Source organism: Apteryx mantelli, chromosome 3, assembly GCF_036417845.1.
Source record: "Apteryx mantelli isolate bAptMan1 chromosome 3, bAptMan1.hap1, whole genome shotgun sequence".
NCBI lineage: Eukaryota > Metazoa > Chordata > Aves > Apterygiformes > Apterygidae > Apteryx > Apteryx mantelli.
The window spans coordinates 25,678,332-25,693,069 of record NC_089980.1 but is presented as its reverse complement, the minus strand read 5'-3'; the positions used below and the strand labels follow the sequence as shown (position 1 = coordinate 25,693,069).

The window sequence follows — 14,738 nt, the reverse complement described above, 5'->3', positions numbered from 1 at the left end:
ACTTGGTTCCCTTGACAGCTGAGAAGTCAGAGATCATCCAGCCTGATGGGTATAATTTTCCTTACCACAGGACTTCTCTGAACCCGAGTCCTTTGATTCTGGCTAAGCAAAACACTTAGGACAAGAACCGACTTCTTCTTCTTCTTCTTCTTCTTTTTTTTTTTTAAAAGATATATGCTCTAGATCAGCTACCTGAAGAAGTCAAGAATTACTTCAGGAACATCCTACAGCCAATATGTATGGAGGGGACCAAGCCTGAACAGTGCAAGAGTCCCTTCCACAAAAAATATGAGTGTGGATACAAGGCACCAAAACTTTCCTGACTCTCTGCACAATGTGCTTCCAGCTCACTACTCCTAGAAGGCAGGTCTAGAAGTACAAATATATCTGTGCTGTGAATTTCTCACTGCAACAGCTCCTACCCTGTCTCATATTAAATGGGTAAGTACTAAAGATTAAACCAAAGCCTCTGGGCAGAATGAGCCATTGTTTGCCTAACTCATCCGTGCTTGCTAAACAGTGCAGTTACATCATGTTCTCTGGTACTACAGGGAGTTGGGAATCACTGGTGATTCAATTAGATGTGTGCTTAATACTTTCATTTATATTGCCTGCCAAAACTAAAAATTAATGAAGCATGTAGGAAAACAACCACTATTTCTTTTCAAGCTTATTTTATGGCACAAATCAATTCAGGAGTGGGGGCAATACATGCCAAACCTTCTTAATAAAGGACCCCAGCTCCTGAAAAGGGTGCCCTTGTTATTGTCAGCTCATATTTTTTGATTGCCTTAGAGCAATTGTGGCTTGCAGCATGCAGGCTGCACAGTGCCCTTGTATTTCAGTCAGGGTCAAGGCCTCACAACAGAGGGGAACCGTGAAGAAAAAAAAATAGACCAAGTAACTCAGAGCTGGTTGCTGGCAACTTTTGCAGGCTTCTCAGTAAGGGCTTAAGGCAGTGAGAAGACTTCCTCCTTGCCCTTGCAGCATTCCTTGCAGAATATGCACCCTTGGAGATGCAGCTTAGAGCCTTTCCCCTGCCAGAATCAAAGTTCTTCATATGTCACAAGCCAGCCACAGCTCCTGGCAGGGTGTGGGCGGGTGCCTCGAGGAAAAGCCAGGATGCCAAGAGAAACAATCCCGGTAACTCAGTAGGTGATACTCTCTCCTCCCAGGTGTAAGCAATGAACCCTTGCAGCACTGTGTTGCTGCAAGTACCACCTAATGAACAGAAAAGAAACAAGGCCCAGAGCACTTCCATAAGGCTAATGACATCGTGACATTCTTTAAAATGTTAAAGCCCCAGTTAAATTCAGAAGTGTTTTGCCTTTCTGAATTTCCCCCAAAGAGAGTTTTGCAGAAACTCCCATGTTCATTTCCAGCTCTCATGTCCCATACAGCTTCTTTGCAATGTTTTCGGCAATGTCTGTGTTTTATCCCAGCAGCTGCTGTATTTCAAGATCATATGCAGAGAATCAGAGGAGGGGTTGTTGTAGGATATGCAGTTGTTCTGTTTACTCCAAACACTGTAACTCCAAATACTATAACTTTGTAAAGGCACTCAGCTTTCCAAGCACATGACTTCACAGACACTATTTTTAATGTAACCAAGGCATTCAAAGAGCCCCACTGTCTTCCCGAGTGTCTGCTGTAGACCAAAACCACAAATCTCCTGAAGGCGATTGATTGTGGTATTTAAAAGTCATCAGTTGCAACCAGACATCAAGCAATTCCAGAAGCTTTTCCTCCAAAACAACACAGCACATTTGCCTGCTCATTTATCTCCGTGGAGACGGGGCTTGAATTACTTCAGATTTGCATTAGACACACATATAAATGCTCCTTGTATAGGTTAGAGAACACAAATAGCAAAGCTGCAGCTGAGGGAGAGGCTGGGTTCTGTGGCTGTGCATGATTTATTCCTGTCTTCTGTTTGCATGCTCAGTATATGCACAAAGGCAAAACAAATTGGATAAAGGAGAAGATTAACTAGGAAGATAAATAGGTAACCAAAAAAAGCCCAAATACCAATGACCCTTTTGCTGGGCCATTTGATGCAGATATTTGTATCCAAGCTCAAAGAAGTTTAATTTTTAATTAAAATATTTTATAATGAAAACAGACATTTGAACTGACTTTTCATTTTACAGCCTCAATCATTCCTGGCCAGGTGAGCAAGAATGACCTTGACTGCTGCGTCAAGTGGTCTTGACTTGCACACAAAAGATGTGTAAGGGAAGGAAAATTAATGGTATCAAATAAGTATCAAAGTAAAATTTGTGGGAGACATCCTTTATATTTACAGCAGTGTTTACTTAGCCAGTGGCATCCATAAATTATACTAGTCATTAAGCTGTAGGATGGCTGGCTTGGAGTCTTATAAATCATTATTTAAACAGCAACATTAAACAAAAGGCATTTTGAGCTCTGAATTGAAAGGAGAAAAAACTCTAATCCCTTGGGGAACAAGTGCTGACTTAGTCCTCACAGGTCCTGCTTCTGAACACAGTCCAACCTTGGCAATGTTCAAATCCAGTACCAGTCCCTGGATACAAAGGACACTGCCTGGGCTCATGACTGGCCATGCTTCTGGACCTTCTGTGCAGCAGGATCAGCACGGAAGGCAAAAATTGCAAGGCTTAACCTAATGCAGGATGAGCAGCTTACTGCTTAGATTGTGGGGCGAAGGGGGAAGTATTTCACTACTCAATAGTTTTTCCTCAGAGTTGGGCTACCTCTTCTCTCCTCCCTCCCTCCTTGACCAGCAGAGAAATCAAAGTGTATTGGCAAGTTCTGTTGAATCTGTCTCGGAGAAATGTGGCCAAAGAGACTGTGACATTTGTTTGACTCTGGTCATTGCAAAATGGGAACCTTCAACTTACTGCCATCGCATGTGGCCATGCAGAGAAGAGTGAAATTCTTACAGTCATTCACAAAGCTATCCCTGATCTTGCAAACTTTCTGCACTGCTAATTATCATGCAGGATTAATCAAGACAAGCATAATTATACCTTCAAGTGTTACATGGAAGTTATCAGGCCATAATTTTCACTGCTACCAAAAGCTTTTGGGACAAAAGCACTCAGGTAAAGCATCCCCACCTGGTGCACAGTATAACAACAGAGGCTAATAGGGTAGTACTTAGCTGCTGTGAAAAACCAAGTCATTTGTACTTTGCAAAAAGACAAACAGAAATCGTAAGGGCCTGGTGTGAATTTACATGCTAGTGCCCTTTCCACAGACAAGCAGCTGTTCTGTGGGCTATTCCTAAGGAGCCCTGTCTGACGCAGTGGAGTCCCGGCTCCACTGGTTCTTTGGGTGAGACCCCGTATCCGTATGAGGTGAAAGGCCGCCCTTATTAAGTGTGTGTGCCCATCTCAAAAAATGCTTACGCAGGGAACTCCACTCTGCTTAGCTCACCACACATGCTACCACCCAAAAAGAGAGATTTGCTTATTATTTAACTACATATTTTAAAAAATGTTTTCTAACAGGCTAGCGCTGCAGTCTAATGTTCTTCCCTCTGGCCATGGAATGCCACAAAAATCCTGGATTTTTGAACCTCACTCAAGTTGCTTGTCTGCTATAAGTATTCATCACTAACTTAGCTTCATTTGCTCCTCTTCCCGCCTGAGTTCAAGGCCCTGACTCAGAGATATTTAAAAAGAGAGTACTTGGGGATTTAAAGCTTGTGTGAAACAAAGAAAGGCTATTGTCTTAAGGGCATAGTTATGCCCTAGTTATAAAAGGATGGTGAGATCTTGGGCGGCGGCGGGGGGAGTGATTATTGATTTTTCTGTGACTCTCTGTTTCTGATGGGCGTATCATTTCTTTACTCTTCATCTCCCACCCTCCAGCCTTATAGCAGTGCAGACGTTTGAAGGCTGATGGCTTGCTTGGTGCTGAGGATGGTCATATCCCAGGACAAAGTCAATTTTCTACTGATAATGGGTCAGTAATAACCCCTGTCTCCACCATTACAGAAGTTGGAAAGTGCGAAATAAAGGAGGAAGGAAAGTGGAAGAGGAGAAAGGAAGTTCATGGTTACGGGAAATGAAGCAAGCCTTGGCAAATGGCCATTAAACTCTAATGTGATATAGGCAGATCCCATAAATCAAAGTTTTCACAGCCACTAGGCTGCCCTCTTTTTCCAGGCACCCACCCCAGGACACCTGAATTCAGATCTGCAGAAAAACCAAGCAATCACAGCTGCAAATGAGACCAATGAGAGATATGCTTGGAAAATACAATGTCCTCAAAAAAATGCTTTGAAAAAAGATTGGACTCTAGGTTCCTCAAACCAGGCAGCCAAAATTAGTCAACATTTCAAAATTTCTGGCTTTAATCTTTGTAACAGCATCGTTACTGTTGCTGTCATTGCCTAAGGAGGCAAGTGAAGCCATATTTGTAAAAGGAGGCAATCTCTTTTATTAGACTGACCGATAAAGGCAGAAAAAACAGCCCATGTTTGTATGCGTGAAAGCTTGCCCATTTTTCCAGTTATATAAATTGGCTTTAATCTTCATATTTCACTTCCTATGTGTAAAATGGGAATAAACTCATCAGAGCAGCCCTGTGAAGTTCATTTTATTAACATTTGTAAGGAACTATGATGTTAGGATAACAGAGCCATCAGAAAACCTGTAAGGAAATTATTTACTCTGTCTTCAGAGCAGTTTGAATAATTTACAGTATAAAATGAACAGGGCCATACATTGGATGAAGACAGTACAAGAATACTAAATAACTTCTCACTGAGTGAGCACCACCTGTTCTGCATGCTAAGGGGGCACCACTCCCACAGAAAGCTACTCTAAGGCTGGAAATCTTCCTCTTTAGATACAGTTAGAAAACTGTATTTTCATTTTATGGCAAATTTCAACATTTCAAAATGTTTTTCAGCATAAAATAAAAATGCCTAAATATCTCACAGACCAAAAGTTTCAAAACAATTCTGGTTTGGAAATACTGACTTGAGAGGTTATAACATATAACCATATATTGTCATAAAACCAAGAAATTTGAAAACATTTCAATTCAGACAAAGATGAATTTTCTGGCAGGAAACTCAAATGGAAGCTTACTGCTTGGGAACTCACTCACCAACAACTCACCCAGCTCAATTCCCATGTGCTGACCCCCCTGCTGACCCTGCTGTTTCAAAATAGGGTATTATGCTTAATACACTAATTTTAAAATGCCTGCTCCTTTAGCCTTGTCTTATGCTAGTATGAGTGCTTATAATGGATAAAACTGCTTAACAGACCTAAGGAACAGGCATTTGCTCACTGCCACACTTCAGTAGCACGAACTTTAATATGGCCTTAAAGCATTCAGATTAGCCACGTCCTCTGTATTCTCTTAGAAATGTTTTTGACAGGGTCTAGTTACAGAAGGACACGCACATTTCCTACCTTTTAACTGAATGACTCCCCAACCTTAATGTTCAAGTGATGTAGCTTTCCTGAATACACAGCAACAAAAAGCTTCCTTAAAACTATAATTAAATAAGAATGTGGAATACAGAAAATTAACCATATTTCACACTTTCCTGTTTTTCAATTAGGGAAGTTGACTGAGGGTCTAATATTTATCTTCATTGCTCCTGAGACAGCAAATAATTGCTGAGCACAATAAATGACATAAGAATGTTTTTCCCTATTAATCTTGCACAAAAACTAGCTGCTTTTTTGTTTTTGTTAGGGCTCACAGTAAAATACGTATTTTTTTTTCCCTGTGCTTTGCTCAGCAATCAGTAAGCAACTCCAACAGTAAGTCCAAGAATTAATAGTAAGCAAGCAAACAGCAGCACTGGAGAATTTTATAAAGAAGTGTTGTGATTTTCTAGCATGCAATGGTACCTACCTACTCAGAGACACCTACAAAATTGAGAGGAGCCAAAAGGGAAGGAAAATTAATACTTATTCCCAAATGCCTATGAAACACTGTGTATACATAGTCATGGGCTTTTTTTTTTCCCAAACATCTAGCATACCAGATTGTAAAGGTTTCATCAAGAAATATGAAGATCCTCACTTAGAACAGTATAATAGGTTAGAGTAATTAAAAAAAAAAATCCTCAAATCTCATTTATTTTGGTTGCTTTTTGATGCTCTTGTTTCAATAATCAGAGTGCATTTCCTATTTGATTCCCTCTTCTCTAAGGTACCACTGCATCTTCATGAACTAAAAAAAAAAAAAAAAGAAAAAGAAAAAAGAAAAAAGAAAAGCTTTCATTCTCCTAAAAACAGCAACTATTCTATTTTTAACAGCAAGCAACTGGAAAAAAATTTTTCTGTGATTTCTGTGAATTTTTCTGAAATGAAAACCTTGGTAAGGGAGAATACCAAGGTCCAGCTTCTATCAGTAGCTCAGCCATTCCTATCAGACCTCTCCGGATGTGACTGGGACTGGAGAACCGGTCTGATTAGCCCACAGTCTTGCATGCAGGTAATGCTGGCTGGACTGTTTGCTCACTCACTGGAAGATGAATGCTGCTTGCCACGTGGGGGGGACTCTAACAGAATTACAAAGCGGCTAATATCTCTAAGCTTATATATAGCTAACAGTAGCAGAATTAACACTGGTCCACTTTCAATATCAGATATGGAACTGAATATGAAATAAAACAGGGTTTCTAGAGACAGGACATGAAAACAGTGCTTCCAGACTTCATGCATGCCTTTTATGGGAAATCATATAAGCAAAGTTTTTAGGAAAAGTGTAATTTTTCACATTTTGCTTCTTAGAAGTCTGGGTTCAAATCCACCTTCAATTATTAAAGTAAGTTTTATCTTTACCCATTCAGATACCAAGCACAACCAATACTGCCAGTCCAGGTAGCAGGTGTCATCCTCCCTCCCCCCCCCCCCAACACACACACTTCGGGTTCTTAAAACACTACATGAAGAAAAACATTAATAACATTTTAAAGATGAGAAAACTGAGCCAGCCAAAACCCAGCCAATTTTAAATAACGAAATGAGATTGTAAAGTGCCCAAACCAGACTAACTCTGACTCCTATTCAAAAGTCTACCTGTTGGACAGAAGTTGCCCAGATACAAGAAAAAAGTCACAAAAAGGAGAGACTGAAGAAGATTGCTTGGCTCATCAAGAAGTGATTCCACCGAGGTCAGATAACCATATAACCTTTCCCTGAACCCAGCAGGAGTAGCATCTAAGTATTCTCTCTGTCATACGCTTTTAGCGCTGCCAAACCAGGAAACACAGATACATTTGTATGCCTTGTCATGAAAAATACAAACAGAAGTACGACACTTACTGTATTCAAAAATCATTTTAGATAGAAGTCATGGTTGTCATTTCTACAATGCAATCCTGCTTCTAAACTGTTTAAAGCAGCATTTCTTCTTTAGCTGTCAGCAGTATCAAATTAAGGTTTATGGCCTTAGAGCAGATCAGTAGCTGGGGGAGATGGGTAGAATATCACAAAACAGCACAACCACAAACATGCATAAGTGGGTCCATTCAGTAGCGTGCAGTGATGCACACCCATGTTACAGCTGTATGCTTTACTGTGCAAAGCACGGGGAGCCATGGTTATTTCAGGCAGGAGCAGGAACGCGCTGGGGAAAAGAGCTTTACATCACGCCCTTCTCTGCTGTGCCAACCTCTTGGTAAACGCAACACTTGCTGTCAGGGAGCTGTTTTTCATTTTGTTCTAAACCAGAGCAACAACAGCTCACAAATTTGAAGCACAAGCAAAACAGAATAGCACATAAGCACTCACTGTGATGGAGACCAATAGCATTGGTGACACGTAAGAGGTTTGCCACTTGGACAGATTTATATGGATGCAGGCCATCCTACTTTCTGTTCTATGGAAGCAAAAGGCAATCACTGCAGTGTCACCCTACCTCTGCACACCCCTGAACATCAACATGCCGCCGGAAGCTATCGCCCGCTGGTGAGTCTCCAGCTGAATGTACTGAAGACTGCCTATGTTGCAGTGCTTTGAAGCCAGCCCAAAGGGATGAAGAAGCAGCAGTTCTTTGCTCTCATGTGTCAGGCTGTGCTTCAAGGCCTCAGTACACTTGAATAAAATTATCCCAGGAGCAAAGCTGCTGAAAGTCTATGGGGCCCTGGACATCAAACAAAGCCTGGAGGAGGAGGACTCCTTTCCTGAGTCTGTGGCTCTCCCAGGGGCTCTCTGCTAATCCTTGAACATGCAGAGGTCTTGTGAATTGGGAAGGTTTACAAAAAAATCTCACAGATCTCAGACAAGCAAGCAGGGACTGGCTCTGTGCAAGTACAGCTACATACTGAAGATCTTGGGGAAATAAACAAGCGATGACATTAAAATTGCAAAATGACCACCTGGGTTACATGCACTCTCCCTACTGTCTTGTGGCATGCCAAAAGACATGTTGGTTAATACTTTCAATGCAAGATCTCTTTCCCAAATGCATACTGGGGGACAGACAGAATTGTAAGAGTTGACAAATATCATTACTCAGTATTATCATTCCCTGAGGATAAGATGCCTGTGGGTTGTTAGCCACAGTGAAACCACTAGACAAATGTTAAATCATATTAAAAGGGTTTTGATTTTTAATACTGAAATAAGAATCTTAATCAAACAGTTACTATGTGTAAAGACAGATCAAGGAGATAAAACACAACATGCCTTATGACTCTATGACTCTAGTTTTACTTTAACATCTTTACCCTTCAATAAGTAGACTGTGCAATCAAGCTAACTCTGAAGATTTTATACAACTACTCAGAGCTAACATCCATTTCTTTTACAAGTCCTCATCTTCAAATTTGCCATCATAAAATGTATACTAACCCAAAGTACTCCTTATATCCACTCTGGCAATAGGATTTCTGTTGAGTGTAAGTTCCCTTTCAAGCTTCTTCCAACCCTCCTTCTCCCATGAATGCTCAGTTGGAGCATTAATTAATCTCTTAAGTATTAGCAACAATATTATTAAATTCTCACAAATTTGCTACTGTTTTTATTATGTAAAATGCTCCTCCCATCTGGGTAGGTTTCAGCTAAACTTAACGCCTCGTTGACTCTTGATAAATCTATTTACACAATGTAAATGTACCATTTCCTTGCAGGCAAATCCTCTATAACTGCAGAACAATTCATTATACAAAATACAGAAATAAGAGCGCACTCAGCTTATTGCTCATTCTTCATCAAGAACTAGTATATGAACACATTTGGGTATAAAAAAGTAATAAAAACAGAATACTAAACATGGCTGCATGGGTGCTAGGCACACTACAAAATAAATGGGGCTAGTCTGGTTTTGTGCCAAACAGGACTAGTATGACACCCACCAGTAATTATGTGAACGTCAGTGAAGGTGGAGCACCACAACACATGGAAATGGCATACAGAATCCAATCCAGCCATACATGCGTAAGATTCTGATTGACTTGGAATCAAAAGTTATTAGGCATATGAGGAAACTAATAAAAGAGAAATATAAGCTAAATTTCCAGAAATAATGAAATTCAGTGTTTCAGGAAATGCTCTCCACCAAAGATCTATCAGGCTGCGGCATAATTGCAAAGGGGATGGTGAAAAAAACATCATTTGGGGGGAGTGTAACAGCTAGCAAGCTGTACTGGACAGTACAAGCTGGACAAACACACCAAATAATAAAAAAGAACCAGGAAACTGTCTTGGCCATAAAATGGACTACATGAGACCTAAAGGTATTTTACATTTACATGTATCTAATCTTAAATATAATTTGGTCTTGAAGTATAGATTTAAAAGACTAAATAATGATTAAGATTAATTTTCAGAAGCATTTCATGAGCTATTTTCACGAGATCTTACCTCTGAACAGTGGACCTCTTTGCGAGGTCAGTCATCTTGGGGAACATAGACTCTTCCTGAATTTTACTATGATCCATGGGGTGTTCTGTACTTGTACTACCACTCATCTTAAACTGCCTGCCCATGGTCCCCTTCCTGGTATAGTTCAGTTAAACCAAATGCAAAGGCATTAGATACCTGTTATATATTCTACAAAAATGCAGTTAAAATACCTGACCTGCAGCCCTCCTGTGACTTTAACTTAATGGGATGCGGATGCAGTTTACCAGCAATAATTAATGTCACTAGGCAAGTATTCACATAACTGCAGTATCTCAAGGCCTGGAAGGTAACCCATAAGGCACAGAGAATCTACATTCAGAAAATTCAGTGAAATACTATCAATAAAATTAACTGCCCTGGAATTCATACTTAAACCAGATGAAATGACTCCTGCCTCAATGTTCTGCTTTGCAAGGATTTCTTGATAAACAGCAGCAGGACTCTTACACAGAAGTTACAGTAAAGGCTCTCAACTCTATTTTGACCATGCCCTTCCTTCCCATCCCAGATGTAATTACTGCTGCTTTTTAGTGGGTAATATAATTTTAAATAGTCTGTCAATGAGGTATCACAAAGATGATGAAAGTGCCTTGCCTTAGCATCTAATATGGATAAAATTAATGAACCACTGTCCCACAGGCAGTAACACATCAGAAAGCTCTGAAGCCTCTGAGTTCATCGCAGGGCAGCTCTTTATGGGTAACAGTCATTGCACGTTGAAAGAGAATCAAGTCTTCAGCAGACCAGTAGGCAAGCTAAGCAAACTAAAAGCTGGCAAAATTTGGATTTGCCACCCTCTTGATCAGTCCCCTAAGGGTAAGGAAGCTTCAGCATAGACAGCAGCAGTGCAAGTCTTTTGTGCACTGCAAAAACTCATCCATCCTATTTTCATCCTGCTCCTGTTCAGTCCAGTGACAATGCTGCTGAGAAGGTCTTTTGGACCTGCTCATAAAAGGTAAAAGTAAAAGGTATTTCACAGCAGTTGCTAGACTACTTTCAGGTAAATCATGACTTTCAGTGGTCAGCTCATCCAGTGTGTCCTGGGAAATAAAAATCCTGGAATTCTTTTCCTGATACCCAACAAGGGAAGCTAAAGAATTAAAGAACCAAGGAGTGGGCACAAAACAGCCACAAGACAGCATCATTATTTTTTGAGGCACTTCAAACTACCACTCCATTTGTGTGTGCAGGGTCCTTGAATTGACAGCAAAACACCTTCAGAAATGCTGCCTGTCAAATAAAGAATCTGACAGTCAAGATTTCCAAATTGGCTCTTACGCTGTGACCTTGTACAAGCCTGTTCACTTCTTCAAGCTTCCATTCCATTGCCCATGACAGAAGGAAATAACACTTTGTGGGGGGTATGTGGCCTCACTATTGTTTAGAACTAGAGCTATGTGAATTGCGTTTTTTTTTTTTGCACAGAAAAACTCTGATTTTAAAAGACAATCTAAAATGAAAATGTCTCCTGCAAAAGAAAAATGTTTGCTCGGCATTAGTCCAAAATATTTTATTTAACCTGCAATAAAACATTAAAGTAAGAAAAAGTATTTTGTTCAAAATTTGTTTCATTTCAGATATTTAATCTTTCCTTTATCCCTTTTAACATAAAAAAACTAAGTCTAAGCAAAAGGTGTTAAAATTTAGTTTCCCCCACTTTTTTGTCAAAACACTTACTTACTAAATTTGACCAGAATTCTGAATTGTTTTGTCCCACTAAAGCTGCATTTTTATCAAACCTAAAACATAAATGGAGAGATGCTGCCTACCACTTCTGTAACACATGGAGGTTCTCAAGTGAAAGGCTGTACTGAGTATATCGGTAAATGCTAATCGTAAGCCCTGAGAATGACAGAATCACTTTAGCCATTACCACATGCTAACGCAGCATCTGTTTGAGGAAGCCCTCGGTCACTCCAGTTTCGTCCTCTCCCCCGAACTCTACTCACTCGAATACTGCACCTAAGAGAGAATTATTTACAACGATAGCACTGACATGACTGACAACATTCTCTCCATTTGGCATATACTAAAATGCGTAAATTTAACAGAATGCAGATTTAACTGAGGGAACCTCAGATCTGCAGAGCAGTGAAAAACAACCATTAATGTCTTTACAGTTTTACGTGAGAACCACAGAAATATTATGTTGCTATTGCTTTCTCAGTAACAGTATGGCAACCAGTTAATGTAAACTTGACATTAAAAATTTCATTGACAATTAAGGTGACACATTAAAGTTATCTACATGCATTCTGCAAACTGATTTGGCATTCACTGATTAATGCAGTAAATTACATGCTAACAAATTTCACATGCAATGATATAAATCATTAACTTCACCCAGCAATGTATATACGGTGTCCCACAGTTTGTGATGCTATGTCATTAAATTTAAATAGTGAGTAACTACTGCAGTTTTAGTATAAGATTATGAACAGAGACTTTGTTTCTGAGCAGAATTACCCCCAGACTTTGACACTGAAGTACTTGATACTATTACAGTTGCTCAGACAGGTTTTCAAAATTCAAGTGAAAACTACTTTTCATTGTGCTGGAATATAGTAATAGAAATACACCAACACCAAGTCTGCATCCAAGCTTCTCTTCGAACACAGATTTGAAAGCAGAAATACACTTTGGAAAATGTGATTTACTATTCCAAAAAGCTGCTTTAAAAAAATGTCCATCTCTGAGTTCTCCTGTGGTACTCAGTACAGTACAGGTCTACTGCTTGAAGAAACTGCAAGAAGAAATGCCACAGAAGTGCCCTGAGATCCTTTAGGAATATTTGGAACAATTACTGGAAAGAAGGGAAAGCCCCTATCTTACACTATTTTACGGATGTTTTTGTCAATGAATCAGCAGACTCTGGTACTTTCAAACACACTGCAAAAAATTCACAAGATAAAGGTATTCCTGTCCATAAATCCCAGGCAGTACCGGGCTCTAGTCTTGCTAACAATACTTTGGCTCACCGTTGTCAGCCCTAATGAGTTAAACTGGACTGCAACTAGATCCTGGAGTTACTCCTAGCTGTGGTGCAAGTAAGTCCCTTGCTGGCTGTGGGCAGACATCCTCCTCCAGCTGCATGAGCAGGAGAGGTTATTGCTTCCATCTGTTCAGGACTGCTTTCCCTTCTGATCCCCAGCAAAGCAGCATGTGCAAGTCCTCCCTAATTTACTTCAGGCAAAGTTGGACAGGTGAGCCCAGAACAACAGTTCTTACCAACTCAAGTAATTTAAGTTAACCTGTCCAAAACAAAAGCTGCTCTCCTGGCAGATCTGTGAGGACTGCAGACAGTCTGTGAGACTGCATGAGTTCAGTACTAGGCATAGAAGAATCTGCGGACTGAGTATTTTTCATGTGAGGATCCATCCAGTAATCCTCACATAAGCAAAACTCCAACTAAAGTAAAGCTGCTTTAAAACAGCTTAAAGATGCTTGTTACCTGCTTAAAGACTAGAGGAGCAAGGCCACAAAACAGCGGGGTTACCAAGTAGAGGAGCAACTCAGTGGTTGTGCTTTTGTCACCTTTAAAAATATCATTCTAATACATGTGATATTTCTGATATATGATAATAATCTAATAGTAGCATCCTGTGCAAAGTAACTCATGGAAGAGAAGGTATTTCCCTTTTTTTTTAAGGCAGCATACTGCAGAACATCAGACTAGTTAACTCCTACTACTTTAGCAGCTTTGAAACACTTGTAAACGCAGCTTGGTCTCGATCTAAGATATTCAGTTCAAGTCTGTTTCTAAAACAAGGAAAAAAACAAGGAAAAAAAACCCTACTGCAAATATGTTAAAGTTCAGAAAAAATTCTGTCTCAATGTGGAACTGCACAAGAGGGGCCTTTCTTTAAACCAAAGTTGGAGATAGAAGAGAGGTGCATTTATGTACAGCAAATCATAACAGCTTTTTGGCAGAAAAGTATTTAAAATTATTAAAACATGATACGTTCATCATAACAAACATATAACCAAAAAACTTGTTCCCATTCTATATTCAGAAGAAAGATTTTGTTTTAAATTTTCCTGATAAAGAAAACACATTAACGTAACACTAATGTAACTGAATATAAATTCCATGACATAACTCTTTGTGGTATATAATGTCTAAAATGTCCTGTCAGTTGAAATTTAGGCTAGAACTCAATGGTCTCAAACAACTGAATACAAAATGACTAATTTTTGAATGTAACCAGATATCCATGCAGAAGTACAATATATTAAGGTTCAAGGCAAATGCTGCATATAATATAGATCTTAGCTTCATTTAGAAGCAACATTGTTTAAGGCTTTACCAAGGGATTGAGTTACAGCTTCTGCTTAAACAGAAGTGACAGAGTCATTCACAGGGGTAATAAAAATAAAAAAGATAATGCAAGAGAGGGAACTGCACCTCCTGGTAAGGAAGTAATTGAAAAAATAATGCAGATCTTCTATTACCACTCCTTGGAAAGCAGCATGGGATCCAATGTCCAAATGCAATTCAGTTTAGGTAGCTTTATCAAAGAGCCTTCAATGAGGTCTCCCATAAAGGAATGCGGTCAACAAGAATCAAAAGCTTTTACATGTAAATGATTTTGTAAGGATTCAGAGGAGCAATATGATATACTGAGCTCCATTAGGAGGTTGTTGGCTCTAGCTCTGCTTCTACCATCAACCACTTTACTTTTGACAAACCACTTCTGTGTTTGAATGTTCTTCTGTGTGAAAAGGGTGTTTTTTCAGCAATATACCTTCTTTTCTAAACCGATTCATAGAATGATAATAAGGGAACTCAGGCCTGATCTCTACTTTTATATCTATAACTTATACAGGTTTCTCAGCACAGCTGGTGCTGTTATTCTTTTTTTTAATCCAGAG

The 14,738-nt window shown here is 39.6% G+C and overlaps 1 protein-coding gene across 1 annotated transcript in view; it reads right to left on the bottom strand.

The window, feature by feature from the left end:
* The window catches only part of ALK (ALK receptor tyrosine kinase), a 325,887-nt gene that overhangs the window by 82,597 nt on the left and 228,552 nt on the right, over positions 1 to 14,738 (bottom strand). The gene's annotated exons all lie outside the window — the stretch shown is intronic.